Source organism: Oncorhynchus keta, unplaced genomic scaffold, assembly GCF_023373465.1.
Source record: "Oncorhynchus keta strain PuntledgeMale-10-30-2019 unplaced genomic scaffold, Oket_V2 Un_contig_26275_pilon_pilon, whole genome shotgun sequence".
Taxonomy (NCBI): Eukaryota; Metazoa; Chordata; class Actinopteri; order Salmoniformes; family Salmonidae; genus Oncorhynchus; species Oncorhynchus keta.
In genome coordinates, this window is record NW_026284878.1 from 36862 (window position 1) to 44698 (window position 7837).

A 7837-nucleotide genomic window follows, 5' to 3' on the forward strand; every position below is an offset into this window, starting at 1 on the left:
AGAACTATACACAGTTGACAGATCGAGAAGGTCTACTACAGAACTATAACAGATCGAGCTGAGGCTCACACAGTGCAGAGAACTATAACAGATGTACCAGAGCTGAGGTCACAGTACAGAACTATAACAGGGCTGGTAGAGTCACTATGTACCAGAACTATAACAGATACAGATTCATACTACAGAACTATAACAGTTGACAGATCAGACCTGAGGCCTTACACAGAACTATAACAGGGCTGGTAGAGTCATACTACAGAACTAGGCCTTAACAGTGCAGTCATACTAGAGAACTGTAACAGTTAACAGATCGAGAGTCATACTACAGAACTGTACACAGCTGACAGCTCTAGAGAAGGGTGGCAGAGCGTCTACTATACCAGACAGAGCTGAGGCCTTACACAGTACAGCTCTAGAGAAGGACAAGAGTAAATTCACAAAGAGCTGAGGCCTACACAGTACAGCTCTAGAGAAGGGCTGGTAGACACCTACTTGTACCAGACAGAGCTGAGGCCTTCACACAGCTCATACAGCATTTAGAGAACTCTGGTAGAAACAATGTACACAGAGTTCAGCACCAAACCAAACTTCATCAAGTTCCTAGAGTGGTTTCCAGACAGACCTGAGGCCTTACACAGTGCAGCTCTGAGAGAAGAGGCTGGTAGGCGTCTACTATGTACCCAGACAGAGCTGAGGCCTTACACAGTACAGCTCTAGAGAAGGGCTGAGTAGAGCGTCTACTATGTACAACAGATCTGAGGCCTTACACAGTACAGCTCTAGAAGGGCTGGTAAAGATGCGTCTACTATGTACCAGACAGATCTGAGGCCTTACACAGTACAGCTCTAGAAGGGCTGGTGGCGTCTACTATGTACCAGACAGAGCTGAGGCCTTACACAGTACAGCTCTAGAGAAGGCTGGTAGGCGTCTACTATGTACCAGACAGATCTGAGGCCTTACACAGTACAGCTCTAGAAGGGCTGGTAGATCGTCTACTATGTACCAGACAGCTGAGGCCTTACAGGCTGGTGCAGCTCTAGAGACAGATCTGAGGCCTTACACAGGCTGGTAGAGCGTCTACTATGTACCAGACAGAGCTGAGGCCTTACACAGTGCAGCTCTAGAGAAGGGCTGGTAGAACGTCTACTATGTACCAGAGCTGAGGCCTTACACAGTGCAGCTCTAGAGAAGGGCTGGTAGAGGCGTCTACTATGTACCAGACAGAGCTGAGGCCTTACACAGTACAGCTCTAGAGAAGGGCTGGTAGAACGTCTACTATGTACAGACAGAGCTGAGGCCTTACAGTACAGCTCTAGAGAAGGGCTGGTAGGCGTCTACTATGTACCAGACAGAGCTGAGGCCTTACACAGTACAGCTCTAGAGAAGGGCTGGTAGAACGTCTACTATGTACCAGACAGATCTGAGCTCTAGAGAAGGGCCTTACACAGTGCAGCTCTAGAGAAGGGCTGGTAGAACGTCTACTATGTACCAGAGCTGAGGCCTTACACAGTACAGCTCTAGAGAAGGGCTGGTAGAGCGTCTACTATGTACCAGACAGAGCTGAGGCCTTACACAGTACAGCTCTAGAGAAAGGGCTGGTAGAGCGTCTACTATGTACCAGACAGACCTGAGGCCTTACACAGTACAGCTCTAGAGAAGGGCTGGTAGAGCGTCTACTATGTACCAGACAGAGCTGAGGCCTTACACAGTACAGCTCTAGAGAAGGGCTGGTAGAGCGTCTACTATGTACCAGACAGAGCTGAGGCCTTACACAGTACAGCTCTAGAGAAGGGCTGGTAGAACGTCTACTATGTACCAGACAGAGCTGAGGCCTTACACAGTACAGCTCTAGAGAAGGGCTGGTAGAACGTCTACTATGTACCAGACAGAGCTGAGGCCTTACACAGTACAGCTCTAGAGAAGGGCTGGTAGATCGTCTACTATGTACCAGACAGAGCTGAGGCCTTACACAGTACAGCTCTAGAGAAGGGCTGGTAGAGCGTCTACTATGTACCAGACAGAGCTGAGGCCTACACAGTACAGCTCTAGAGAAGGGCTGGTAGAGCGTCTACTATGTACCAGACAGAGCTGAGGCCTTACACAGTACAGCTCTAGAAAGGGCTGGTAGAGCGTCTACTATGTACCAGACAGAGCTGAGGCCTTACACAGTACAGCTCTAGAGAAGGGCTGGTAGAGCGTCTACTATGTACAGACAGAGCTGAGGCCTTACACAGTACAGCTCTGAGGCCTCTACTATGTACCAGACAGAGCTGAGGCCTTACACAGTACAGCTCTAGAAAAGGGCTTGAATGTAGTTTACATACACTTAGGTTAGAGTCATTAAAACTCGTTTTCAACCACTCCACAAATGTCCTGTTAACAAACTATAGTTTTGGCAAGTCAGTTGGGACATCTATTTTGTGCAGGACACAAGTCATTTTTCCTACAATTGTTTACAGACAGATTATTTCACTAATTCACTGTATCACAATTCCAGTGGGTCAGAGGTTTACATACACTAAGTTGACTGTCCCTTTAAACAGCTTGGAAAATTCCAGAAAATTATGTCACGGCTTTAGAAGCTTCTGATTGGCTAATTGACATAATTTGAGTCAATTGAGGTGAACCTGTGGATGTATTTCAAGGCCTACCTTCAAACTCAGTGCCTCGTTGCTTGACGAATCAAAGAAATCAGCCAAGACCTCAGAAAAAGAACTGTAGACCCCGCAAGTCTGGTTCATTAAATTTCCAAACGCCTGAAGGTACCACGTTCATCTGTACAAACAATAGGCACGCAAGTCTAAACACCATGGGGGACCACATTCCACATTCTTAAAATAAAGTGGTGAGCCTAACTGACATAAGACGGGAATTTTTACTAGGATAATATGTCAGAATTGTGAAAACTGTCTGAAGATGAAGGTAAACTTCCGATTTCAACTGTATGTACCAGACAGCTGCGGAGTAGAGGAGTCTGTCCTCAGGAGAATGTGTTCATCCTCCTCTCAGCGGCCGGAAAGTCTGTCTCATATCACAACGTCTCTGACGTTCCTATTTGAAAAAAAAAAAAAAAATGGTGGTATCCAATTGGTAGTAGTTACAGTCTTGTCTCATCGCTGCAACTCCAGTACGGACTCGGGAGAGGCGAAAGTCGAGCCGTCGTCCTCCGAAACACAACCCAACCGAGCCGCACTGCTTCTTGACACAATGCCCACTTAACCCGGAAGCCAGCCGCACCAATGTGTCGGAGGAAACACCGCTTACACCTGGCGACCGTGTCAGCGTGCCCGGCCCGCCAACAGGAGTCGCTGGTTAGTGCGTGATGGGAAAAGGACATTCCTGCCGACCAAGCCCTCCCTAACCCGGACACGCTGGGAGACGCCCAAACCTCCCTAACCCCGACGACGCTGGGCCAAACCTCCCCTAACCCGGACGACGCTGGGCCAAACCCTCCCCTAACCCGGACGACGCTGGGCCAAACCCTCCCCTAACCCGGACGACGCTGGGCCAAACCTCCCCTAACCCGGACGACGCCACAAACTCCCTCCCCTAACCCGGACGACGCTGGCAAACCCCTCCCTAACCCCAGAAGACGATGGGCCAAACCTCCCCTAACCCGGACGACGCTGGCAAACTCCTTCCCTAACCCAGACTACGCTGAGCCAAACCCTCCCTAACCCGGACACGCTGGCCAAACTCCTCCCCTAACCCGGACGACGCACAAACCTCCCCTAACCGCGGGCCAAACCTCCCTAACCCCGGAAGACGCTGGGCCAAACCTCCCTAACCCGGGAAACGCTCCTCCCCTAACCCGGACGACGCTGGGCCAAACCTCCCTAACCCAGACGGCTGAGCCAAACCTCGCTGGGGCCAAACCCCTCCTCGCTGGGCCAAACTAACCGGGACGACGCTGGCCAAACCCTCCCCTAACCCGGACGACGCTGGGCCAAACCTCCCCTAACCCGGACGACGCTGGGCCAAACCTCCCTAACCCAGAAGACGCTGGGCCAATTGTGACGACAAACCTCCCCTAACCCGGACGACCTGGGCTTCGCAAATAAAACCTCCCCATGGGGTCCTGGTCGTGGGGCCGGCTGGACTCAAACCCAGAATCTCTAGAGGCACAGCGATGTCTTAAGACCACTGAGCCACTCGGGACGCCCTCTCTGACATTTACTGCAACAGGAAGTGAGTTTCCCCTCCTCTCTCTCTCTGTGAGGTCAGGTGTCTCTCTCTGTGAGGTCAGGTGTCTCTCTCTGTGAGGTCTCTCTCTGTGAGGTCAGGTGTCTCTCTCTGTGAGGTCAGGTGTCTCTCTCTGTGAGGTCAGGTGTCTCTCTCTGTGAGGTCAGGTGTCTCTCTCTGTGAGGTCAGGTCAGGTGTCTCTCTGTGAGGTCAGGTCTCTCTCTGTGAGGTCTGGTCTCTCTGTGAGGTCAGGTGTCTCTCTGTGTCAGGTCAGGTGTCTCTCTCTGTGAGGTCAGGTGTCTCTCTCTGTGAGTCAGGTGTCTCTCTGTGAGGTCAGGTGTCTGTGAGGTCAGGTGTCTCTCTGTGAGGTCAGGTGTCTCTCTGTGAGGTCAGGTGTCTCTCTGTGAGGTCAGGTGTCTCTCTCTGTGAGGTCAGGTCTCTCTCTGTGAGGTCAGGTCTGTGAGGTCAGGTGTCTCTCTCTGTGAGGTCAGGTGTCTTCCTGTGAGGTCAGGTGTCTCTCTGTGAGGTTGTGTGTCTCTGTGAGGTCAGGTGTCTCTGTGAGGTCAGGTGTCTCTCTGTGAGGTCAGGTGTCTCTCTGTGAGGTCAGGTGTCTCTCTCTGTGAGGTCAGGTGTCTCTCTCTGTGAGGTCAGGTGTCTCTCTCTGTGAGGTCAGGTGTCTCTCTGTGAGGTCAGGTGTCTCTCTGTGAGGTCAGGTGTCTCTCTCTGTGAGGTCAGGTCTCTCTCTGTGAGGTCAGGTGTCTCTCTCTGTGAGGTCAGGTCTCTCTCTGTGAGGTCAGGTCTCTCTCTGTGAGGTCAGGTCTCTCTCTGTGAGGTCAGGTGTCTCTCTGTGAGGTCAGGTGTCTCTCTGTGAGGTCAGGTGTCTCTCTGTGAGGTCAGGTCTCACTCAATTCAATTCCATTCAAAAGGTCTTTATTGGCATGGGAAACAAATTATACGTACAAGAGTCAGAGACAGGACACCCGTTAGGATCTCTCCACCTCCCTAGAGAGACAGGACACCCGTTAGGATCTCTCCACCTCCCCTAGAGACAGGACACCCGTTAGGATCTCTCCACCTCCCTAGAGAGAGACAGGACACCTGTTAGGATCTCTCCACCTCCCCTAGAGAGAGACAGGACACCTGTTAGGATCTCTCCACCTCCCCTAGAGAGAGACAGGACACCCGTTAGGATCTCTCCACCTCCCCTAGAGAGACAGGACACCCGTTAGGATCTCTCCACCTCCCCTAGAGAGACAGGACACCCGTTAGGATCTCTCCACCTCCCCTAGAGAGACAGGACACCCGTTAGGATCTCTCCACCTCCCCTAGAGAGAGACAGGACACCCGTTAGGATCTCTCCACCTCCCCTAGAGAGACAGGACACCCGTTAGGATCTCTCCACCTCCCCTAGAGAGACAGGACACCCGTTAGGATCTCTCCACCTCCCCTAGAGAGACAGGACACCCGTTAGGATCTCTCCACCTCCCTAGAGAGAGACAGGACACCCGTTAGGATCTCTCCACCTCCCCTAGAGAGAGAGGACACCCGTTAGGATCTCTCCACCTCCCCTAGAGAGAGAGGACACCCGTTAGGATCTCTCCACCTCCCTAGAGAGAGACAGGACACCCGTTAGGATCTCTCCACCTCCCCTAGAGAGACAGGACACCCGTTAGGATCTCTCCACCTCCCCTAGAGAGACAGGACACCCGTTAGGATCTCTCCACCTCCCCTAGAGAGAGACAGGACACCCGTTAGGATCTCTCCACCTCCCCTAGAGAGAGAGGACACCCGTTAGGATCTCTCCACCTCCCCTAGAGAGACAGGACACCCGTTAGGATCTCTCCACCTCCCCTAGAGAGAGACAGGACACCCGTTAGGATCTCTCCACCTCCCCTAGAGAGAGACAGGACACCCGTTAGGATCTCTCCACCTCCCCTAGAGAGAGACAGGACACCCGTTAGGATCTCTCCACCTCCCCTAGAGAGAGACAGGACACCCGTTAGGATCTCTCCACCTCCCCTAGAGAGAGACAGGACACCTGTTAGGATCTCTCCACCTCCCCTAGAGAGAGACACTCAGCATTCTGGAGGCCTTTAAACTGCCCGTAGTTGCCATGGAAACCTCCAGCACAGACTAGAGACCATTGATAAGCTGTAAAAACACCATGAGAGAGAGAGGGGAGATGGAGGGAGGAAAAATGGAGAGAAGGGAGGGAGGAGATATGGAGGGAGGGGGTATGGAAGGAGAAAGGAGGGAGGAAGGAGATATGGAGGGAGGGGGTATGGAAGGAGAAAGGAGGGAGGAAGGAGATATGGAGGGAGGGGGTATGGAAGGAGAAAGGAGGGAGGAAGGAGATATGGAGGGAGGGGGTATGGAAAGGAGAAAGGAGGGAGGAAGAGGAGATATGGAGGGAGAACGGAGGAGGGAGGGAAGGAGAGAGAGGAGGAGGAACGGAGGGAGGGAGGAAGGAGAAGGAAGGAGGGAGGAAGGAGAAGAGGAGGGAACGTGCAAGCAGCACGGGGACAACAGAACGGTGACATGGGGACAACAGCACGGAGGAGCATGGAGGACGAACAGCACGGGAGGACAACAGCACGGGGACAACAGCACGGTGACATGGGGACAACAGCACGGGGACATGGGACAACAGCACGGGGACATGGGGACAACAACACGGGGGACATGGGGGACAACAACACGGGGACAACAGCAGGTGACAACAACACGGACACTCAGGGACAACAACAGGGACAACAACCACAGAGGACAACAACCACAGTGACAACAACAGAGGACATGGGATAACAACCATGAGGGGACATCGAGGGACAACGCTTTCTGGGGACAACAACACGGTGACAACAGCACGGTGATTAACTTCTTTGCCCAAGGGATGGGGATCAACAACCGGGGACAACAGCAGGGGACAACACATGGGGACATGTGGGACGGGACATGGGGGACAACAGCACTGGGATTAACAGCACGGACAACAGCACCGGGATTACGGGGGACAACAGCACATCGGGGACAACGCACGGAGGAAACAGCACAGGACAACATTGTTAACCGGGACCATGCGAGGACAACAACACGGGACAACAACACAGGGGACAACAACACGGTGACGGGGACAACTGCAGAGGACAACAACACAGTTAACTGCTTGCAGTGATTACGGGGACAACAACACCGGGACAACGGGGGACAACAACACGGTATTAACGGGGGACAAATCGGATTAACGGGACAACAACGGGGACAACACGGGGACATATTAAGGGACAACAAGACAGGGGACAACAGCATGAGGGACAACAGCACGGGGACAACAGCACAGGGGACAACAGCACGGTGACATGGGGACAACAGCACGGGACAACAGCACGGGACAACAGCAGGGGACAACAACACAGGACAACAACCACCGGTGACAACAACACGGTGACATGGGGACAACAGCACAGTGACAACAGCATGGGGACAACATAGGGGACAACAGCACGGGGACAACAGCACAGGGACAACAGCACGAGGACAACAGCACGGGGACAACAGCGGGGACAAACAGCACAGGGACAACAGCACGGGGACAACAGCACGGGGACAACAGCACGGGGACAACAGCATGGGGACAACAGCACGGGGACAACAG

At 53.1% G+C, this 7837-nt stretch overlaps 1 long non-coding RNA gene across 3 annotated transcripts; it reads right to left on the bottom strand.

Moving 5' to 3' along the window:
* Window positions 1-5160: 5160 nt before the first annotated feature.
* On the bottom strand, window positions 5161-6447 carry LOC127922570 (uncharacterized). 3 transcript variants are annotated; one of them, XR_008111659.1, is made up of 4 exons: window positions 5989-6447; window positions 5827-5948; window positions 5341-5664; window positions 5161-5180 (listed from the first exon to the last, which is right to left on the bottom strand). It is a non-coding gene; the product is annotated as an uncharacterized LOC127922570 (long non-coding RNA). The 3 variants fall into 3 exon arrangements; XR_008111660.1 differs by lacking the exon at window positions 5161-5180 and having other exon boundaries at window positions 5291-5664; window positions 6029-6447; XR_008111658.1 differs by lacking the exon at window positions 5161-5180 and having other exon boundaries at window positions 5291-5664.
* Between the last annotated feature and the right edge of the window lie 1390 nt (window positions 6448-7837).